Source organism: Symphalangus syndactylus, chromosome 19 (genome assembly GCF_028878055.3).
Source record: "Symphalangus syndactylus isolate Jambi chromosome 19, NHGRI_mSymSyn1-v2.1_pri, whole genome shotgun sequence".
Lineage (NCBI taxonomy): Eukaryota > Metazoa > Chordata > Mammalia > Primates > Hylobatidae > Symphalangus > Symphalangus syndactylus.
In genome coordinates, this window is record NC_072434.2 from 64,662,155 (window position 1) to 64,685,736 (window position 23,582).

A 23,582-nucleotide genomic window follows, 5' to 3' on the forward strand; every position below is an offset into this window, starting at 1 on the left:
ATGGAAACCTGAAGCTGTTTTAGCGACTGGTTCTTCCAATCCTGAAAGAAAAAGTTCTTGGTTGTCAAAGTGAAGACCTCAGCAAAAGAAATGAGACCAGCCATGAAAATAGGCACAGCCTAGGTATCCACAATCAGAGAAAATAGAGAAAAGCCATGAGAAATGAGCAATGATGCTCAAAAGAGATAGAATACCATACTATCTGTGTTTTAAGACCATATGGTTCCAGTATAACCAGGAAAGTATCACATTCTAATACTGAATATTATATAACTATGAGAAGAATTAACAAAAGTGTCCTGGAGGTGCTCTAAGATTTGTTGTTTCTTTGTTTCTTCTTGGCAAGAAAAGCTATCATTTTTTAAAATGCTTTAAAAACAGCTTCATTGAGATATAATTCACACACTATAAAATTCACCCACTTAAAGTGTACAGTGTGGTGACTTAATATATTTATAAAGTTGTACAACCATCACCACAATCTAATTTTAGAACATTTTCAGCATACCCTCCCCGCAAAAAAAAAAATCTGTACCCATTAATAGTCATTCCCCTTTCCCCCATCCCTCCCCGTCTTTCAACCTCTCCCCCACCCCAGCCCCAATCAACCACTAATCTACTTCCTGTCTCTGTGAAACCTATCCTTTTTTTTCCAATCTGTATATCTGACAGTAATTCAATTTAAAGGACCAAATCCATCAACACATTTATTATCACTTTTTTCTTCACTTTCTTTTCATTTTTAATTTCCACATAATAATTGCACATATTTATGGGGTACAGAGTGATATTTTGAACATGTATTCAATGTGTAATGGTCAAATCAGGGTAATTTGCATACCTATCACTTCAAATGTTCCTCATTTCTTTGTGCTGAGAAGAGTCTAAATCCTCTCTTCAAGCTATTTGAAAATAGCAATAAATTATTGTTAACTGTATTCACCCTACAGTATTATAGAATACTAGAACTTATTCTTCTTATCTAGTTGTAATTTTGTATTTGGTAACCAACCTTTCCCTATCCTTCCCTACCCTCTACCCTTTGTAGCCTCTAGTAACCACAATTTTACTTTCTACTTCTATGAGCTCAATTTTCAGCTTCCTCCTAGAAGTGAGAACATGTCGTATTTATCTTTCTGTACCTGACTTATTTCACATAACATAAAGCTCATTGATGTTGCCATGCATGACAGAATTTCATTCTTTTTTTTAAGGCTGAACAGTATTCTATTGTGTATATGTGCCACATTTTTTTCTTTACTCATTCATCTGTTGATAGGCATTCAGCCGATTTCACAACTAGGTTATTGTGAATAGTGCTGCAGTAAACAGAAAGGTGCAGCTATCTTTTCAATACATAATTTTTTTCCTTTCGATAAATATCCAGTAGTGGGATTTCTGGATAAGATAGCTCTATTTTTAGTTTTTTGAGGAAATGCCACACTGTTTTTCATAATGGCTGTACTAATTTATATTCTCGACAAAAGTGCATAAAAGTTCCCTTTTCTCCACATCCTTGCCAGCATTTGTTATTTTTCGTCATTTTTTTTTTTTTTTTTTTGAGACGGAGTCTCGCTCTGCGGCCCAGGCTGGAGTGCAGTGGCGGGATCTCAGCTCACTGCAAGCTCCACCTCCCCAGGTTCACGCCATTTTCCTGCCTCAGCCTCCCGAGTAGCTGGGACTACAGGCACCCGCCACCACGCCTGGCTAATTTTTTTTGCATTTTTAGTAAAGACGAGGTTTCACCATATTAACCAGGATGGTATCTATCTCCTGACCTCATGATCCGCCAGCCTCAGCCTCCCAAAATTCTGGGATTACAGGCGTGAGCCACCATGCCTGGCCTATTTTTTGTCTTTTTAATTACAGCCATTCTAACTGGGGTGAGATAACATTTCACTGTGTTTTTGATTTGCATTTCCCTGATGATTAGAGATATTCTAATCATCTCTATCATAAAAATGGACAAAGGATCTGAATAGCCATTTGTGTGTCTTCTTTTGTGAAATATCTATTCAGATCCTTTGCCTATTTTTTAATCAGATTATTTATTTATTTATTTATTTATTTTGCTATTGAGTTCCTTGTGCATTCTGGATACTGATTCCATGTTGGATTAATAGTTTGCAATATTAATAGTTTGCAAATATTTCCTCCCATTCTACAGGTTGTCTCTTTACTCTGTTGATTGTTTACTGTGCAGAAGCTTTTTAGTTTGATATAATCCCACTTGTTATCTATGCTCTTGAAGTCTTACCCATAAAATCTTTGCCTATACCAATGCCCTAGAGCATTTCCCCTGTTTTCTTCTAGTAGTTTTATAGCTTCAGATCTTATATTTAAATATTTAATCCATTTTGAGTTGATTTTTATATATGGTGGGAGATAGATAGGCGTCTAGTTTTATTCTTCTGTATATGGATATCCAATTTTCTCAGCACCATTTACTGCAGAGGTTGTCCTTTCCCCCAATATATGTTTTTGGCACCTTTGTCAAAACTCGATTGGCTCTAAATACATGGATTTATTTCTGATGTCTCTGTTCTGTTCCATTGGTCTATGTGTCTGTTTTTATACCAATATCTTGTGGTCTTGATTACTATAGCTTTATAGTATATTCTGAAGTTAGTAGTGTAATGCCTTCACTTTTGTTCTTTTTGCTCAGGATTGCTTTGGCTACTCAGGGTGTTTTGCAGCTCCATACAAATTTTAGGATTGCTTTTTCTATTTCTGTGAAGAACGTAATTGGTATTTTGATAGGGATTGCATTGAATATATAGATCTCTTTGAGTCATATGGTCATTTTAACAATTCATGAATATGGGATGTCTTTTCATTTGTTTGTATCCTCTTCAATTTTTTTCATCAATGTTTTGTAGTTTTCATAGTAGATATTGTTCACCTTTTTGGTTAAATTTATTTCTAGGTATTTTTGTAGCTATTGTAATTGGGGTTGCTTTCCTTATTTTTCAACTAGTTCGTATTGGTGTATAAAAACACTACTGATTTTGTGTACTGATTTTGCATCCTGAAATTTTGCTAAATTTATCAGTTTTAAATATGTTTCCTGTGCCTTTTCTTATCTCTTCTCCTTCTGAAATTCCCATAATGTGAATATTCATTTGCTTAGTGTTGTTAATGGTGTTCTATATGTACCATAGGCTTTCTTCATTCTTTTTCTCTCCCCTCTTCCCTCACTTTTTTTTTCCATCTGACTGGGTTATCTTAAAAGACATGTCTTCAAGTTCAGACACTCTTTCTTCTGCTTGATCTAGTCTGTGGTTGAAGCTCTTAATTGTATTTTTATTTTACTCACTGAATTATTTAGTTACAAGAGTTCTGTTCGGTTCTTTTTTAATGATATTTACCTCTTGTTGAATTTCTCATTCAAATCATGAATTGTTTTTCTGATTTCATTAAATTGACTATCTCTGTTCTCTTGTATCTTACTCAGTTTCCTTAAGAACATTAATTTAAATTCCTTTTCTGGCATTTCATAGATTTCCTTTTCTTTGGGATCTGTCACTGGAGAATTCATATGTTCCTTTGAAGGTGTTGTGTTTCCTTGTTTTTTCATATTTCTTGTGTCCATATGTCAATATCTGTATATCTGGTGGATCAGTAGCTTCTTCCAATTTTATGGAGAAGCTTTCATAGAAAAAGATATGAAAGCTATTTCTGTTGGCGTGTCCCATAGTGTTGGTTGGGTGGGATGCTTTGGCTTTGGTTCTCAGTTGATTCAGTAGTATGGTCTCTTTATGGTTTCTTCAGCTATAATCAATGTCAGTGGTGTTTGTGACTGCCCCAATGGCCTAGGGTATGATTGATTGGGGAGGTTGGGGTGAGACTTTGCTGGGAATCAGAGCACTGGGTGGGCCAGTCCTTGGGCCCCTCAGAGCATGCCCATGCACGGCTGCTTCACCACTGGAGGGGAGGGGTCACCAGCAACAGCAGCAGATCCTGGGGAAGCCTGTCTTCAGGCCACTTGGGGGCATGTGCAGACATGCAGAAGCTTTGTTCTGGATGAAACAAGGTCACTGACAGCAGCGTTAGTGGGCCTGGGAAGACCAATTCTTTGGCTCCTAGGAGGGTGCTAGCTCTGCTGCTAGAGGAAATGAGGTCACTAGTGGTGGCAGCTGTAGTCCACAGGCCCTGGGGAGCATGCCTGTTGGCTCCCTCTGTCCTGGGGACAGCATTCTTGCTAAGCTGAACTGCCTGTGCTTCAGGAAATAGTGTGTTGTGTGCACTCCAGTAAACAAGGTCATGGCTGCACAGCTGGGTTCAGCTGATGTTGTGACATCACAGCCCTCTAGATGGATGTGACAGCCCATCATGGCACACAAGGGATATGGAGATGCAGGAGCTATTGGGCCTTAGGGCAGGATGCACTCTGGTGGTTACTCCATTCTCAAAATGGTGACAGAATGGTACTGCCCAGGGGCCAGGGAGAACCCAGCATGAATTCCCTCTCTGGAACACTGCAATCATGTGAACTCCAAGCAGCTACCTATACTGAGCTCAGGTCCTGCAAGGGCTGTGGGGCTCTCCTGTGGCTAGGATTGCAGGAGTCCATGGTGGGAATGTGAACGGCTGGAGATATCCTGCTTACATTTTCCTTGCAATGGGGAGCCCCTACTGACTCCTAGCCAATTCTAGCTGGGTGCTTTTCTTCCCTCTCCATGCTATCATCCTCAGTCTGTGCATCAAAGGGTCTTTATCACTTCCTTGCTGAAATCCAGTGTTCTCCCCAAGCGATATTTTGACATATGGTTATCTATGTGTTGTTTTGGCCTTTTTTTATAGTCTATCATATTTTAGAGTGGTGTGTACCTGTTTCTCTTGAGTCCACCCACCCTCTACTTAGTGTTTTGCAAAGCACAGGATTTGTGCCATTACTGGAAATAAGAGAATATTAGAGACATCGTATTTAAAAATATGAGCTCAGGATAAGCCCTGGGAAGAAGTTAAAGGCCCTTCCCAGGGTTCTAACAGAGGCCCCCAGCCCACCTTCTTTTCCTACCCTGAATTCTGTCCTGTATCACAAAGGGTCTCCCATGCATGTCTATGGACTCAACAACCCACATATCTAAGCACCAAATATATCTTGCCTACCTAACTGTCTCCTCTTGCCCACTCATCACACTTAGGGGTACACATACACCAGCAGCCCAGTCCATCTTCAGCAAGACAAACATGGGGAGAATCTGAAAGATAGGTGTCTGGAGTGAGCAGTGAATGTCAAAAGTGAATAGATTCTGACAGGACTTGTCCCTTTGACCCCATGGCCTACTATTCCCATGGGTGGGGCACAGCTGGAGGAAAGCCCAGGCAGGGTCCTCTAAAGATTGGAGTTCAGAAGAGGCCGAGTTTCTAGAGTCCAAGGATATACTGTCCACTCTTTCTCCAGCAAATGTTCTTCCAGCCTGTCTAAACACTTGAAAAGCTCATCACTAACTACACAAGGTGCTTCAGTATTTAGTAAGAGCCACAAACTCAGAAAAGCTAGAGGAGGCAGAAAGTAACATAAATGAGTAAAGGAGGCTGATGCAGGTCCTTCAAAGAAAGGTGTAGGGAATGTGGTGAGCTGGAAAGCACACGTGCTTTCCAAAGGAAACAGCCTGCAGGCGGGAGGAAGTCTGAGCTCAGTGTCACTGGATCTTCCAATTTTTCAAAATAAATAAATAAAGTCAGAAATAAAAAATGTTGTACAATTTCTTGCTTTTTAAATGTTAGCAACTAATTCAAAATTTGTTTTAAACACTCTGTGAGACCAACAAGCCACATCTGTTAGCAGGTTTTAGCTCATGAACTACCAGTTTGCAGCCTCTGAAGAAAAGACTCCTTCATTAGATTGTGTTGAAATCTGCTTCCTTGAGAATCCACACATATGGAGGAACCAAGAATCACTATCCCTCTTCCACATATCTCAGTCTGAAGGTAGATCACATTTCCCCAAATATCTTTCAGAGACTACTTAGCCAACACACATTCAACTGCTGCTTCTACAGAATAGCTTCTGTATCTCAATGTCGCCACCACCCACCTCTAGAAGCCCCCACCATCTGTCTTCCTGGGAGAGCAACAGAATGAGCAAAATATTTCAAAGATGATTGCTTCTTCTTGCTAGTAATTATTTTTCTTAGTATTGCATGCCTGGGTCCAGAAAGGGAAATAATGACTCAATCATCAAGCTTCTTGTACAAGGCTGGCAACTTCAGGAAGTGGAAGGAAGACTAACACTGTGAACAGCATTCTTGATTAGCCGGCAGTATAAAATGAGGTGTGCATTTGATCTACTGTCAGAGTAGCAGATGGAACACAGCAACCATGACACGGTAGAGGTAGGACTTAATGGATCATCCTGAAGTGCCTGGGACTGATTAGCCGTGGTGCAGCTACATGCAGTTTTTAATTGATTGATTTGAGTTTGTGGTCAGAAAATGGCTGTCGGCTCCAGCTTATCTATAATTATCAGTAATCAGAACCAGACCTCTCTCTCTCTTTAATAGGCCAGGGCTCCTCCAGCGTGCTTGACTTTTCTACTTTTCAAGACTTTCTGTAACCACTGCCTGAAAGCTTTCATGGCCATAACATGATACCTGGTGCCCATTGGGAAAAAGACTCTGGGGGCATGAACATAAAGGTAACAAGAACACTGCTCTTTCATTAGCTTAATAGTCTGACTATTTTGAGTTCAAGACAGTTTAAAATTAATAGGAGGCCTCTTACAGTTTAGCCAGTCTATTATAAGCAAAACCAAGTGAAAGACTGAAATAAGAATTCCTGTAACTCTAGCCCAAAGCTCATTTTTAACCTAAAAAATGATCTCGACACTAATTAGAGGCTGGAACTATTTCTAGGAGTCAGAGTGTCCCTACCCTGGGTAAAGCACCATTAACATTTCAACAGGCCACCCAAATCAGAAAACTGGGAAGTATTTTAGACCCCTTCTCCTCCTCACAGTCCCCTGTCCCTGACACATCCAATCACTAAGGCATCTGATTCTACCTTTTGAATCTGAGTGACTTTAGAACAAGTATCCTGGAGTCAAAGAGACTCCAGGTTCAAATTTGAACATCCAAGAAAAGTTCAAATCCTCCTGCCATCACTTATGAATTGTGAGACCTTAAGCAAGTCATTCTCCCTCCTATGCTTTATTTCTCTCAACTCCATTGCAGAGTTACTATACCTACCTTAAGGGATATTAAATAATGATGAAATGAGACAGTGTATGTAGCGAATGCAGCGTTTGATGTCTATGTTCTTAAAAATTTATTTAAAATGTTATTATTGATTTGCTATGTCTCTATCCTCACCAGTACAACCTAAATCCAGGACAAAAAATATCACAGCTAGATGAAGAAGGATGAGCAGGATGAAGATGGGAGAGGAGGAGGGGAGAAGAGGGAGAAAGGAGAATGAAGAGGAAGAGTAAGGGAGGGAGGAGGAGGAGAAGTATATAATGGTGGTGACAGCTACCTTCGTTGCCTCTAAATGTGAATTCCCCTTGCTGCCACCTTGGTACCAGGGCCAGCTGCCTGGGGGTGTACTTGTGCCAGTGGTGCTGCCACTAACTGAAGTTATAGGGGTGTGTCTGCCGAAAGCCCTTCCACCACCTGCTCATGCAGACTGACAATTCACTGTGCTAAAATACCTTTTACTTCTGATCTCTTAAAGGCCATGCTTTGTCACTTTAATCCCAGAGATGCAGTATCTAGCTCTTTCAAAAATCTCTCTGACACTTTAATCCCAGAGATGCAGTATCTAGCTCTTTCAAAAATCTCTCTGACACTTTGTGAGGAAATAGGTCATTTGGCTTTTTAGAGAACCTGACTCTTTCATGACCAAAGGAATGATCATTAATTTCATTTTAAAAATGATAAAAAACAACCTCAGAAAGGTTTTTAAAAAGTTTTTCCTTTGGTCCTCTGATCCAAAGTCCAGGTTACTTATGTATAATAAAATGGTCTCGTATCCTCTTTCTTGTGAATTCACTGTTACAGGTACCATTTTCTCTATGCTTTCTCTTCTTTCCTGACAGTGGAGAAGAGCAAATGCTAGAGTGATCTTCTGAGGAAGGACTCTCGCCTTGACTCATTCCAATCTTCCTAATCTCAGCAAGGCAAGCAAAGAGGGTGGCAAGGAAGGTTTACAATATCACCAGTGTTTTGTTGTATGTTCCTTCCTTCAAGTGGCTCTGGTATTCAGAATGCATAGAGGAAATAGCCTGGACTTACGATGAAGACCTGAACTGGAAACCTGGCTCCTTCCTTTCCATCGTTCATTAACAAATTTTCCTTAGTGGGCCTGGGCTCTGTTTTAGGCCTGGAAATACAACAAATAAAACAAAGTCCCCACTCTCATACAGTAACATTCTTGCAGGAGAAGACAGAAAATAAACAAATGAAAAAATAAACAAATAAAAGCCAGGTGGTAACAAATACCACGGGAAAAACAATGAATCGGGGTAAATGATAAAGAAAGTTGGGAAAGGGGCTATTTTATATGGCGTAGCCAGGCAAGGGTTTGAAGGAGCAGTGACATTTAATCAGAGATGGGAATAAAGTGATGGATTCCTGGCAAAGGAGACAGAGCAGATGCAAAGGCCCTGAGGTAGGAACATGTCAAGCTGTGTGGAGAATGGCAGCACTGAGTTCAGGAAGCAAGAGGGAGAGGTGAGATCAGAGTGATTGGGAAAGTGAGGGAGTGGGGAATAGATTATATAGAATCTTAGAAGCCCTACTAATGCTTTGGATTTTACCCTGAGGGATATGCCAGTGAAAGGTTTAAGCAGAGGAATGACATGATCTGCTTTATGTTTTTGAAAGGCTCACTTTGGTCACTATACAGGGGCCAAGGTAGAGGTAGCAGTTAAATAGATTTTGAAATAGGTCAAAAAAGATCATGGTGGCTCAGACAGAGACGGAGGTGACGGTGACAAAGGTGTCAATGGCAGGTGATTTTTCAAAGGCAGAATCATTTAGCAGCTGGGCTACTTCGATTGAGATATGTTGCCTCTCCTGGCTCAGGTCCCTCATCAGTAACATGAAGGTAACAATACCAGTCTCATAAAATCACGGTATGGATTAAATGAGATAATTTATATGAAGGCTATACCTGTTGTTTTCCTTTGTATTCAAGACAAAGTCTGCAACCTTATGCAAAACTTTATTACATATATGCTCAAAGACCGAGATGTCAGAACACCTTGTTTTCAGAGTAGCAGAAACAATTTTGTGTATAGCAAGATTGTTTACACTCATCTATCTCATCCTCTTAAATAAGAAAACTGATTACTATAAATATGTGCCAGCTTTTATGGTTCATTTTAGAATCTTAGTACGTCAAAAACTATAAAATAGTTAGACAAGTGAGGGATAAGGGAATCATGAGAGAGTCTTATTTATAGAATAAAAGCTGGGAATATCTGTGAAAACATATTAATAATGATTATGACTGGTGGATGATATTGCAGAGTTTTAAAAAAATTCCTTTGTGCTTTTCTACATTTTCCACATCAATACAATAAAAAAATGTATTTTAAGAGTATTTATTCCGATATCCATTTAGCAAAGAGAGTTAGAATCTCTGAAAGAAAACATGAGACAAGTAAAGAAAATAAGTACGTTAAAATTATAAGGGAAAAAAGGGCAAAAATTAATATTTTACGGTATTATCTGCACACAAGACACATCAAGTAGTTATTTAATTTTTGCAAATTAAATAGCAGGATGTGCTTTTTTCCCTAAATCAAGAGCCACTGAGGTGTGCATGGAACACCTTGGAACCAGTGAGCCTGAGATAGAGTCTGGCCTGGACTTTTTTTTTTTTTTTTTTTTTGAGACAGAGTCTCGCTCTCTCACCTGGGCTGGAGTGCAGCGGCACAATCTTGGCTCACTTGCAACCTCTGCCTCCTGGGTTCAAGTGATTCTCCTGCCTCAGCCTCCTGAGTAGCTGGGACTACAGGTGCGCGCCCCCAGGCCCAGCTAAGTTTTGTAATTTTTAGTAGAGACGGGGTTTCACCAGGATGGTCTCAATCTCTTGACTCTGTGATCCACCCACCTTGGCCTCCCAAAGTGCTGGGATTACAGGCATGAGTCACCATGCCTGGCCTGGCCTGGACTCCTTACACCCTGCTGGCCGCATGGTTATATTCCTGCTGCATAACCAGCGCCAGTGGCTGAGCCTCTGAGGTCTGACTGAGATCAGGTGCAAAGCAGCAATCTCACTGTTATTAATAAACAATGCTGACAAGCTCGTACTAATCTTCCCAAAACTCCTGAGACCCGTGGTTACAAAGTGACACTATTAATCGGTACATTTCATGCCTCAGCTTAAAACCCCAGAGTCCTACTTCTTCCTCTTGAAGGTGACCGTGCTTTCTGCATTTCATCTGGTTCCTCTCTCTGTGGATACGTCTGGATAATTAGATCCTGCATATGCAAGAATAAAATGAAGAAAAAGGTGACCTGCCTAGTCCAGTTTCAGGGTAAATTATCTGCTAGGTAAGCATAGAATCCCTTCTTAGCATAAGTGTAGCACACTAATTAGGCTAAGCATCTCCATCTCTTTTCTCTGCCTTGCCAAATATCTCATACAGTTATCATATCTTGGTATGAGGAAACTGTGAGGGAGTGGATAAAAGAAAAGCATCCTGCCACACAAATAAGGAAAATGAGATTCAGAAGGTTTAAGTGACTTGCCTATCGTCTGACCCTAAAGAAATCTAACTTAGTAAAGCCTTTTCTCCTTCACTAACTTTCCATCTCTAATCTAAACCAAATTTGTGCATTTCACCAGGCATCACATTTTCTCTCTCACTGATTTTGAGACAATGGCCAGGCCCCCTACCAGCTCACACAACATCTTTGTGCCAGTCGGAAAAAGCACCCCTTCTTCCTGGCACATGCAGCCCCACATTGGCCAGAGCTCAGCCTCATTTTAGCCTGGGCATGATACCATAGTGCTGGTTATCGCCTTCATGACTGTATTGCAGCCCCTTAATATGGCTGGACAACTCAGGTGGCTCCCAACACAAAGAAACTTCCTCTTAAATAGCTTGTTGACATTTTAAACTAGAGATGTCAAAACTTGAGGATATTATCTTCTTCATTAAGTCTTTTTCCATTTTGTCCATTCCCATCAGTGACACTCCCAGAAACCTCTGCCCTCAATCTTGGAATAAATATTTATTCTAGCTGGCTTGTCTTCATCCTCACATCCAGGTTGACACCAAATCTTTCCAATTCTTTTTTGAAAAATAGCAAGTACATTTTTTCCCTCCAACTGCAACCCTCTTTTAGCCTGTGGATTTTATTCTTAGACTCCTGAAACAAATTCCCAGTCTGTTTTATATTTTAGCCTCTTACACTTCCAGGCCTTCCAATGCAACAACAAGAATCATATTTCTTGGCCACCATTTTAAATCATGTTAATCCCTTTCTCAGAATACTGCATCTGAAAAAAAAAAAAAAAAAAAAAAAGGCTTTTATAGTCTTTACTAGTTTTAACCCCACAAAAATCTCCGTAGTCTTACAGAGCACTGCCATGGGTTGAGTTGTCCAACAGCAGACCTGAGACAATGTTTAGTGTTTAGTATATTTCTAGGGTATCCCCTGGGACCAACAGCTGTGAAAAGAAGGGGGAAACAATTGAGCAGAAGGAGAAGTCAGGTTGTGATGCAGACCTGACTGCCTTAGCCAACTCCACAGGAAGCTGTAGGTGCATGTTGGAGTTGCCTCACTTAGGGTGAACATGGCCCTCCATCAGTCATTGCATGCCAACCTTTGAGGGGATGGGGGTGGTGGCCTTAGCTAAGGCCACCTTTTTCAGGCCACCTGTTTAAGGCCACTTGTTAAGGGCCACCTGTTTAAGCTGCACCTCTGCAGCTAAATCAATCCCTGAAGGGGCTGAGCCCTAGAGGCTATCTACCGGCAGAACTATAAGCAGCTGGGACAACATGTCCTTCTGAGATGCACATCTCTGTTTCTACCACCATCTATGCCATGTGCCACTTGGATCCACTTCCTCATATACATTCAAGGAGCAGTTCCTCCACTGTACCAGGAGGCATCTCTTCCCAGGGAAATCTACAAAAGGGGAAGTTAATAGGAGGAACTCCACCCCTGCTTCTGCACCAGTCCCAGGGCTGCAAATGATACTCATCATCTCCTTCCTCCATTATCCATCTGGATTCCTCCTATATCAGGCTGCATCTCTGCTAGTCTTAGTAGCTTACCTGATGACATGAACTAGACACTCATTTCTGAGGGATCTGAGCTCCTGGTCACCATGCCCTTATCAGGCTACATGTGCTTTTGTCTTCTCAGGACTCTCTATTCCTTTTGGAATCTCTCATTGGCTAACTCGCAGCCCAAATTCTCCCTCTTGACTTCAGTCCCTTCAGCATGTATTCTCCATCCATCTTTTTTTTTTTTTCCTGCATTGCATCCTTAGGCAGCTCCTCTTAAACTTGCTAGTTAATTCCTTTCTTTAGTCTTTCTGTCATTTCTTCCCCGTCTCCTTTTCTGTTCTACTATTAGGCATCACAGAGCTACAAAAGATCACCTGTGAGACCTAGACTCTCCTTAGAGGGTAAGAAAGACAAAGGAGTAGGGGAGTTGGGGAAATAAGCTGGCAAACAGAAAATTTTTCTTGAAAAATTGGATGGCTGGGAGAGAAGGAAGCAAAAATGCCCAGCAGGCCAAGAAGTCAATAGGAAGGCATTCTAGCTCTCTTTCAACGATTATGTCTAGCTCAAACTATGAGTGAATACTTGTCCAGATAACCAAGCAGCCACTTCCCTGTTTAACAGACTACTTTGAGGGAGGGAGTCCTACAGTCACCTCCCCTAGCAAAGCAGCATCATTCCTCTTTCAACCAACCATCCATCTATCTGTATCACTGATTCAACAAATACTTATTGAGTGTCTACAATGTGCCAGTTCAGAGAATATTCCATGATTATATAGAAGAAATTTTAAACTCCTGTTTGGATATCATCTTAATAAAGACAAATATAGTTCAACAATATTTTTGAAAATAAGAGGAATAAGAAGTAAGGCCAAGTATCAGGACAGCAAATTTAAATGTTTTCAGTTCTCCTATGGAAAACTGAAGACTTTCAAATTCAATGAATAAAACCCATGTTTTGCTAAAATAGAGTGGCATTTTAATTATATATATATATATATATTTTTTTTTTTCTTTTTTTTGAGACGGAGTCTCACTCTGTTGCCCAGGCTGGAGTGTGGTGATACGATCTTGGCTCACCACAACCTCCACTTCCTGGGTTAAGAGATTCTCCTACCTCCGCCTCCCAAGTAGCTGGGATTACAGGCATGTGCCACGATGCTCTCCTAATTTTTTTTTTCTTTGCATTTTTAGTAGAGATGGGGTTTTGCCATGTTGGCCAGTCTGGTCTCGAAGTCCTGACCTCAAGTGATCCACTTGCCTTGGCCTCTCAAAGTGCTGGGATTACAGGCCTGAGACATCATACCCAGCCAAATAGTGACATTTTAAAACTTTAAAAATATAAAGATAAAAATTATGTAAACATATATATGTAAATACACAAATCAAAAGTAGAAAGTAATATTAACATCAGAAAAAAACAGAATTCACAACAAAAATATTACCAGGCTGGGTGCGGTGGCTCACGACAGTAATCCCAGCTCTTTCGCAGGCTGAGGCGGGTGGATCCCTTGAGCTCAGGAGTTTGAGACCAGCCTGGCCAACATGGTGAAACCTCGTCTCTACTAAAGATTCAAAAAATAGCCAGGCATGGTGGCACATGCCTGTTGTCCCAGCTACTTGAGTGGCTAAGGAAGGAGAATTGCTTAAACCCAGGAGGCGGAGGCTGCAATGAGCAAAGATCGTGCCCCTGCACTCCAGCCTAGGTGATGGAATGAGACTCTGTCTTAAAAATATATATATAAAATATACATATAAATATATATAATATATAAATATATAATATACAATATATATAAATACCTATAATATGTGTTATATATAAATATATAAAATATCTATAATATATATTATATATATTATATAAAATATATATAATATATATAATATATATATAATATATAATATATATTATATATATAATATATATTATATATATTATATATATAATATATAAATATATATATAACCAGGATCAGTGGTGACCAGCCTCCAAGATGACCCTCAATGACCCTGCCTGCCTCCGAGTACCCACACTCTTGTGAAGTCTCCTCCCACACACACTATACTAGGGTTAGTCTGTTTGACCAATAGCAGATGTAGAAGTGATGATAAGTCATTTCTAAGATTAGACTTTGAAAGAGTGTAATTTCCACTTTAAGCTCTCTTGTTCTCTCTGTCTCTGTCTCTCTCTCTCTCTGATCTATTGCTGGAAAAGAGGAGTGAGAAGGGGAAAGGAGTGAAAAGCAAGTTGCCATATTGTGAACAGTTCTATGGAGAGGACGACACGATAAGAAAATGGAGCCTCCGGCCAGGCGGGGTGGCTCACGCATGTAATCCCAGCACTTTGGGAGGCCGAGGCGGGCGGATCATGAGGTCAGGAGATCAAGACCATCCTGGCTAACATGGTGAAATCCCATCTCTACTGAAAATACAAAAAATTAGCTGGGCGTGGTGGCACGCGCCTGTCATCCCAGCTACTCAGGAGGCTGAGGCAAGAGGATCGCTTGAACCTGGGAGGAGGAGGTTGTGGTGAGCCGAGATCGCACCACTGCCCTCCAGTCTGGGCAACAGAGGGATACTCTGTCTCAAAGAAAGAAAGAAAGAAAATGGAGCCTCCAGACAAGAGCCAGCAAGGAATCGAGCTCTGTCGGTATCCAAGTGAGTGAGCTTGGCAGTGGATTCTCCAGCCCCAGCCAAGCCTTGAGACAATGGCAGCCCAGGAAGAAAAGCTTGACTGCGACTTTGTGAGAGATGCTGAACCAGCCAAGCTGCCCCCAGATTTCCTTGCCTCAGAAATTGCATGGGATACTAAATGTTTGTTGTTTTAAACCGCTAAGTGTTAGAGTAATTTGTTTCACAGCAATAGATAACAGAATCAAAGACATTCATTTTATAAAATATACAGACTATAACAATAGGAAAACAAAAATCATACCAAAACTACAAATGAAAAACAGTATTTACAAGAATTGTTTAGACATTTAACAGAATATTAAATGTAGCCTTATATTAGTAAAATAAACATGTCCTTAAATGTATAATTTTCTGGAGAAATATAAATGACTAAAAATTGACTCCAGAAAATAAGCCGAGCAAATTAGTAATCAGTGAATAGATTTAAGTAGAAAATCAAATAGCTATTACAGATTTTTTACGTTATCTCTCCACAAAGATCTAGGTTTAGCTGCTCCAACCAATGAGTTCTTCCAACAATTGAGGTAAAATAAATACTTCGACATTAAAAAAAAGACAAAATCAGCTTAAAATGATAAATTGATAGCATATCCTAATTGTTAAGCCTTACAAATATAAAGAGAAATCATAGTTATAAATATAGATACAATATTTATTGTATAAAATTTTCAAATTGAAATCCACACAAAATATAGTCTTTTCAACAAATGATGCTGGGTCAATTCAAGACACATGCACATGTATGTTTATTGCAGCACTGCTTACAATAGCAAAGACTTGGAACCAACTCAAGTGCCCATCGGTGACAGACTGGATAAAGAAAATGTGGCACATATACAACATGGAATACTCTGCAGCCACGACAAAGGATGAGTTCATGTCCTTTGCAGGGACATGGATGAAGCTGGAAACCATCATTCTTAGCAAACTAATACAGGAACAGAGAACCAAACACTGCACATTCTCACTCATAAGTGGGAGCTGAACAATGAGAACACATGACACAGGGAGGGGAACCTCACACATTGGGGCCTGTCAGGGGTTGGGGGTCTAGGGGAGGGATAGCATTAGGAGAAATACCTAATGTAGATGATGGGTTGATGGCTGCAGCAAACCACCATGGCACTTGTATACCTATGTAACAAGCCTGCACATTCTGCACATGTATCCCAGAACTTAAAGTATAAAAATAATAATAAAAAAAGTTGATGATTAAAAAAAAAAAAAGAAATGACCCTTACCACACACCATACATGAAAATCCATTCTGGGTGAATGTAGATTTAACTGTGAAAGGTGTGAAAGAGAAAATAATCAATTAGAAGATAATCTAAGACTATAACATAGATAATACCTTCAAGACTTTAGGATAGGTAAGGATTTGATAAATTGGGACCAAAAACGACTATTCATAAGAAAAGATGGATACATTCGATGTTAAAATTAAGAACTTCTTTTCAACACAAACACCATTTAGAGACTATAAAAACAAGCCACAGAGTGAGGAAAGATATTTGCAACACACATAACTAATAAAAGACTTATATCCAGATAAACAATTTTTAAACTTTTACAAATTAACTATAACTAGATATATAATGCAATAGAAAAAAGAAGGAAATACTTGAGTGGACACTTCATGAAAAGGATATCTGCATATTTTCAATCTTATTTGTAGTCAGAGAAATGCAAATTAAACCCTCAATGAGATACTACTACTATTTACCAAGGAGAATAACTAAAATAAAGAAGAGAGATAATCCTAATTGTTGACATGGATATGTAGCAATAGGATGTCTCTTATATTGCTGGTGGGAGTTAAATTGGGACAATGATTTAGGAAAACTGCTTACATTATCTACTAAAGTTGAACATGTACATACCTATGACAGAGATATTGCACTCCAAAGTGTATAGCCAACAGAAAGGGGATCATGGTAACCAAAAATATTTCCAAGAATGCCCAGAGCAACATGATTTATAAAAATGAAAAACTAGAAACAATATATTGTGATAAATTCATACAGTGGAATACTATGAAGCAGTAATACTGAATGAATCACAGTTATTATATTCAATAATATAGATGAATTTCACAAACATAATATGAAGCAAAAGAAGCCAGATGCAAGGTTCATACAGAATGATTTCATTTATAGAAAGTTGGGAAAGAGACACAACTGAACTCCAGTGTTAGAATGAGCATAAGAGTTACTTTGGGGAGGAATAAGGGAGTAGTGATGGGGAGGAGACATCAGAAGACTTCTGGATACTGGAAATATTCTTTTTTAACTTGAATAGTTTTACAGCAATGTTCATCCAGGGATAATTCATTGAATGGTATTCATTTATGTATAGTAGAGTATTCTCTATGTATCTTAAAATTCAATAAATATTGAGAAACAAAAGCTCAGACTTTCACCCTATCATAGTATTTGAGAGAAAAAGACAAATAAAATTAGAATGTCTATGAATTAGAAAATTCTGAATAGAAGTAGTTAAATAGTCTATTACACTGGACCTCAGATTTGACATGCAGTAAACTACTCAGCAGACAACTGGTGATTTTCAGTTAAGTATGAGGCACAGGTATTAATGTATCCCTATGGCTACAAAAGTCAGAGATGATTATGTGTGCTCTGTGAGATTCCATTCATTTGAATGGGTACTCAGTGGGTGGTCTCAGCAAATTCCATAACTATAAAGCATTGGAATGAGAAGCGTTTTGGTGATATGATTTATTTTGAGTTATCAATCAATTTAATCAAATTAGTCAAAGTTACCTTTGACCAGGCTTTGGAGAAATGTAAACAATGACCTTTCTGTATGGGATTGTTAGTTGATACAGGACTGAAGTTTTACCCTGATAAATAGACCTTCAGAAACGTTTTCCATGAACAAAAATCTATGTGAGTGAGCACAGTTCCTCAAAATGTTCCCATCATCATCATTGGCTATGTCTCATCCTTGGGTACTGAATAAATGATGTTCTTGGAGTTCAGTAGATACAAGATTTCTGAAGAGCTAGCTGCAACACTCTTAATGGTGTAATTCAAGGATATTAGGTTTTAGCTGGAAAACACACACACACACACACACACACACACACACACACACACACCGTAAGGGGAAGTCCAAAGAAGAGAAAGAGGGTTGAGTGCTTTTGAACCCTTTAAGGATTGATGAAGACACATTAAGCAAATGTTTAAGACTTTCTTATCCTGTTTTATGCATTCGATGGATATATATTGAGTGCCCTCCATTTCTTGTGACAGGCACTATTCTGAGTGCTAGGAATGATAGAGCAGGAATGAAAACAGATACAACTCAGATTTCATGGAGCTTATATTTAATTGGAAGAGACAGAATAAAAAAATTTTAAAAACCTATGTTAGAAGTAATGAATGCTATGGAGAAAAATCAAAACAAGGATTCACAATTGTGGGGGGGGGTTCGATTTTAAATGGGGTGATCATTGAGAAGGTAACATTTGAGAAAGTACTTGAAGGAGGTAAGGAAGCATGTAAGCATGTACACACACACATGCACATACACACACACACACAGATAGACACACCTGAAGGAAGAGCAATCCAGGCAGATGGAACAGCCAATGGAAAGGCACTAAGTGGGGAAATGTTTGGCTTCTATGAAAAACAGCAAGGTCAGCAAGGCTGGAGGGGAGTGGGTGGTGGATAAAATTTTAGAAGACAAGGACAAGAGTCATTGCAGAGGGTAGGATCAGGTACCACCTTGCAGGCCATTATAGGACTTGAGCTTTTATTCCTATTAATGTGGGAAGCTCTTGGAGGCTTTTGAGCACAGGATAACTAACATCCTCTGACTTACGTATTGAAAAGACTGCTTTGACTGCTACATTGAGTACAGACTAAAGTTGGCTGAAAACAGAAGCAGGGAGACCAGTTAGGAGGCAATTACAAGGCCATGTAGGAGATGAGGTGGCCTGGGCCGGGTGTTTGCTGTGAAGATACTGAGAAGGAATCAGATTCTGGATGTATTTTGAAGTAGAGACATAAGGTATTTAGTAGGTAGACTGCTATTTAGATAGTTTGAACAGCTAATGTGAGAATAACAGAGGAGTCAGAAATGACTCCAAGATTTTTGGCCTGAAACACTGGGAAAATGAAGTTGTCATTTATCGCGATACAGAAAACTGCAGAAAGACCATATTTGGAGGCAAGATCAGGAGCTCAGCTGTGATCACAGTATGTCTGAGATGCCTAAAGGACACCCAGATAGACAGTTGAATAAGTTTTGAGTCAAGGGAGAATTCGGGGCTGATCCTTTAAGCATGTGTTAATCACGCATGAATTGGGTCACTTCTTTACTCTAAACTCTCCTATTATTTCCCAGATATAAACTAGGGAGCTGTCAACATTTGGATGGTTTTTAGAGCCAAGACAAAAGATGGGATCACCAAGGGAATGAAAGTATCCAAAAAAAGAGAGAAGAGGTACAAGAATAGACCCCGGGTGATTCCAACATAATATCTCACCAGGCCTACCTATGGGGGAAAAATATCCCCCAGGGAATAGGCCAGGGCCATCTAGACTTGTAGGGTTCAAGATGCTCTTTAAGAGGTGTGAGGAAAGCTGGAGTTTGCCTTTGTATCCATGTTGCTGGTGTTCCACAAAACAGTAGGGGATCTCTACTACCTCATCTGGGGGTTGAGGACTGGAGTAAAGCAAAACAAGCAGCTGTTAAATTAGGGGAAGTGATAACGCAGTGATAATCTGAAGATCCCAGGTCTTCAGATGAACACTCCCTCCTAAAGAGCCAGAATTTAACTTTGAGATTGGCATATATTACAACTGGTTACAGCAACATTGAACTACGTACCTCCCAGTGAAAAGGAAAACAGAAAGATCTGTTTAACATTGAAGCTCTGCCCCCATGTTCCTGAGAGCATATTGTGATATCTGTGACCATAGAGAAAGGAAAAAGCCAATAGCTGAAATGAATCAGGTTGCTCGGGGCCTAAGACAAGTAAGTACAACTTGTCTACATGTAAAACGTTTGTCTTGTCAATTTGGGCATTTTATCTGGAAATTATCCAAAGCAGCAATTATCTAGAGCTAGCATGCTACACTGTTTATCTCTAGACATGGGTGGGGGATGAGGGGATAGAATCCAGGTTTTCATGGCGCTTATAGAGTTTGGGAGGTCTCTCTCTCTTTTTTTTTTGTATCTAAGAAAAAGAATACAAAATTAGGCATGGGGCCATGGAAGTGACCTACGCGAGTGAGGGCCCTAAAGCTATAGTTTTCTTAACTTCACAGAAAATCCACCTCTGACCCTAAACCCAAATGACAGAAACCTTGGGAGCAATAACTGATCACTTAATTTATCATGACCAAGTTTATCTTACAAATGCCAGGAAGTATTCAGAGTTAGTCGAGCATCATAGGAAAACTCTCCTTTATGTCTATTTCTCACTCAGTTATTCAAATAAAAGGAAACATATTAAAGGCACTTAGATAAAGGAAGGCATAGTAAATATTCTTGTTCCATAAGATACCATTTTCTAACCACCTTAACAGATGCAATAGTTGAACAATCTAGCTGTGCTCCGCTAATACTAGGAATACTGTGGTCTGTGCCAAAGGACCAGTGATGGCATCAGGAATTATGTCACTGGCTATATCCTATATATATGTTTACCTGATAAAATACATGATATCCAGCTAAATTTCAAATATACAATATTTCAAATATACAATAAATAATTTTTAGCAAAAGTGTACCGCAACATACTTATGCATAGGACATATTTATACTAGAAAAGCACTCATTTTTCTGAAATTCACATTTAACTTGGCATCCCATATTTTTATTTGCTAAGTTTAGTAATGTTACCTACACTGGTTTCTGCTTTGGGACACATAATGAGTGATAATTTGGAGAGCCTACTAAACAGAAAATCAAAGGGACAGAGGATAAATATTGTATTAGTAGGTCACCTGGTTGCTTCCCACATTGGCCCTGACAGTTATCATTACTTATATAATAATACTCAACTGTCATATCAGAATCTGCAAAAGGGGGCTGATGGTTGTGCAGAATTTGTGCATATTTAATTGGCACAAATTAAATATTAAATATTAATTTAATTAGTTAAAAACTATTCACTTTTAACTAATGAAAAGGATGGAAACGCTGCTTTTGTAAATAGGCAGCATTACTGGGAACACAATATTCTACTGTGTTCCCATCCATAAGTCAAACCACCTATAAATCCAGGACTAAGTGTTACCTGTAATTGCTGAAAGTGCAACATTGGTCAAATATGCATAAAGCAGCTAATTGTGAAATATGAGTAATGGGTCTATTTGTTCAATGCGTAAAACTCACTTACCCTCCTTTAACATAGAAAATAGGATTAAATGTAAAACTTATGTCCCAGCTCATAGAGAAACTTACCAGAAACATGTCCAAGTACTTTGTTTACCATCCAATCCTTTTAGTTGTATATCTATGAATATTAATATTGTAGTATTTCATAGTTTTTAAGTATTTATAGATATACGTATAGCTTCTCGGCCTTTTGGCTAAGATCAAGTGTAGTATTTATAGATATACGTATGTTCTTTTATTCCTTCCTCAAAAAATAATATTTTATTCATCATCCCCATTAAAAATTATTTATTCATTTGACAGACATTTAATGGGTATCAATTATGTGCTTGGAAAACAATAGTGAACAAGACAGGAAAAGTTGGTCGTTACACAACTAACCTTCTAGTAAGAAATAAATAATATTTTAAAATAATAATAGTAAAATTTCAGTTGGCAATATTGTCATGAAGAATATAAAACAGAGCAAGAGAGACAGTGGCTGCTATTTTAGCTAGGATGGTGAAAACCCACTTGAAGTGGTAACACTTGAGTTAGACATGGAGCTTATATGATAATGATAAACCAGCCAGTGGAAACGGGAATCCCTTGAGAAATGGAGCCATTCCTTGAAGAAGAAATGAGCTTAGCAAATGAGCTGCTCATAGAACAGTAAGAACTAGATGACTGTAGCAGAATGAAAAGGGTGTGGAAAGAGCCAAGGTTCAGCTGAGGCAGAAGAGGTAGACAGAGCAAGGTCACGTGGAGCCTTGAAGGGCGTACTGAAGAGTTTGGGTTTTTTTGTTTCCTTGTTTTTGTTTTTGACTAACCCTGGCATAGTGTGTGAGGGAGGGAACTTCACAAGAGTGTGGGTACTCAGAGGCAGGCAGGATCACTGAGGGTCATCTTGGAGGCTGGTCACCACTAATCCCAGATATATCTATATCTATAGATAGATAGACAGAGTCTCACTCCATCACCCAGGCTGGAGTGCAGTGGCATGATCTCGGCTCACTGCAACCTCTGCCTCCTGGGTTCAAGCAATTCTCCTGCCTCAGCCTCCTGAGTAGCTTGGATTACAGGCACATGCCACCTTGCCTGACTAATTTTTGTATTTTTAGTGGAGATGAGGTTTCACCATGTTGGCCAGCCTGGTCTCAAACTCCTGACCTCAAGTGATCTGTCTACCTTGGCCTCTCAAAGTGCTGGGATTACAGGCATGAGCCACAGCACCCAGCCAAGAGTTTGTACAGTCCAGTGCAATGGGAGGGACCTGAAGGGGTTAGAGCAAGATAGTATTGTGATCCAATGCATACTGAAAGGATCAATATGGCTATTCAACCAAGAAAAAATTGAACAGGGATCAAGGGGAGGAAGACAAAAGTAGTAGACTGGAGGCCGATTGTCTAGGCAACAGATGTTGGGGCCTTAGATGTCACTGTGAAAGGGAGAGAAGTAGTCACGTCTGTTTGAAAGTAGGATCAATTGGACGTGCTGCTAAATTGGCAGTAAGAGGCAAGGGGAAAGATACATAAAGGATAACCATAGAATTTTTACCCGGAAGCTTGGTTGCTATTAACTGAGATGGGAATTGATGTTCATTAAAATAAAAACACATTCCCATAATCACACTTTAAGTACCAGAGCCAAGATTCAAATTTAGTTCTTCCTAATGCTCCATTATTTTGGGGTTGGTGAGCTGATTAATGTCTACTAGTGTGTTTACTTATTTAAAAGTCCCCCTTTTAAGCTATAAGCTCCTCAGTGACAGAGACTTGGTGATATCTGATATCTAGTCATAGGAACCAGAGGCACATGAATAATGCTTTTTTGAGAACATTTGTAACAAGATATGACAAGTCTATCAGGCCCCATGTTTCCCACCACCCTTGGCTGATTCACCAATTTTTTTCTTTAAGGCAGCTATAGATGCTTTCTATAGTGTTGGCTTTGAATTCTGCTATGGAAGTAAAAATGTCATTTCAGAGGCCTGCAAACTTTCCCCTTCTAAGGAAGTGTATGGGTGCAATTACGAACATATGTTAACGGAACTAAAACACATGCTAATTATTTCCCTACACGCAAAACTGTCTTGATGGAACCATCAACAGCCTTTATTTATTTGAGAAAATCAAACGAAAGAATATCTCATCAGCTATCTCATAACATTCTGTATTTGATTACCAGTTGAAATACTCCAAAATCCACATTAGTTTTTTATAATTTTTTTAACCCTATAGGTTTTAATACCAATGCAATTCTCAACCTCTGCATGACTTTTTTCTCCTTGTAAACAATTAGGAGCCATCTGGTTCCATGGATTTCCCGATCCTCCTGAGA

General features: G+C 39.3%; 1 pseudogene; it reads left to right on the forward strand.

Annotated features, from left to right (window-relative positions):
* Positions 1-21,437: 21,437 nt before the first annotated feature.
* LOC129459002 (uncharacterized) lies at positions 21,438-21,540 on the forward strand (annotated as a pseudogene).
* The last annotated feature ends 2,042 nt before the right edge of the window (positions 21,541-23,582 follow it).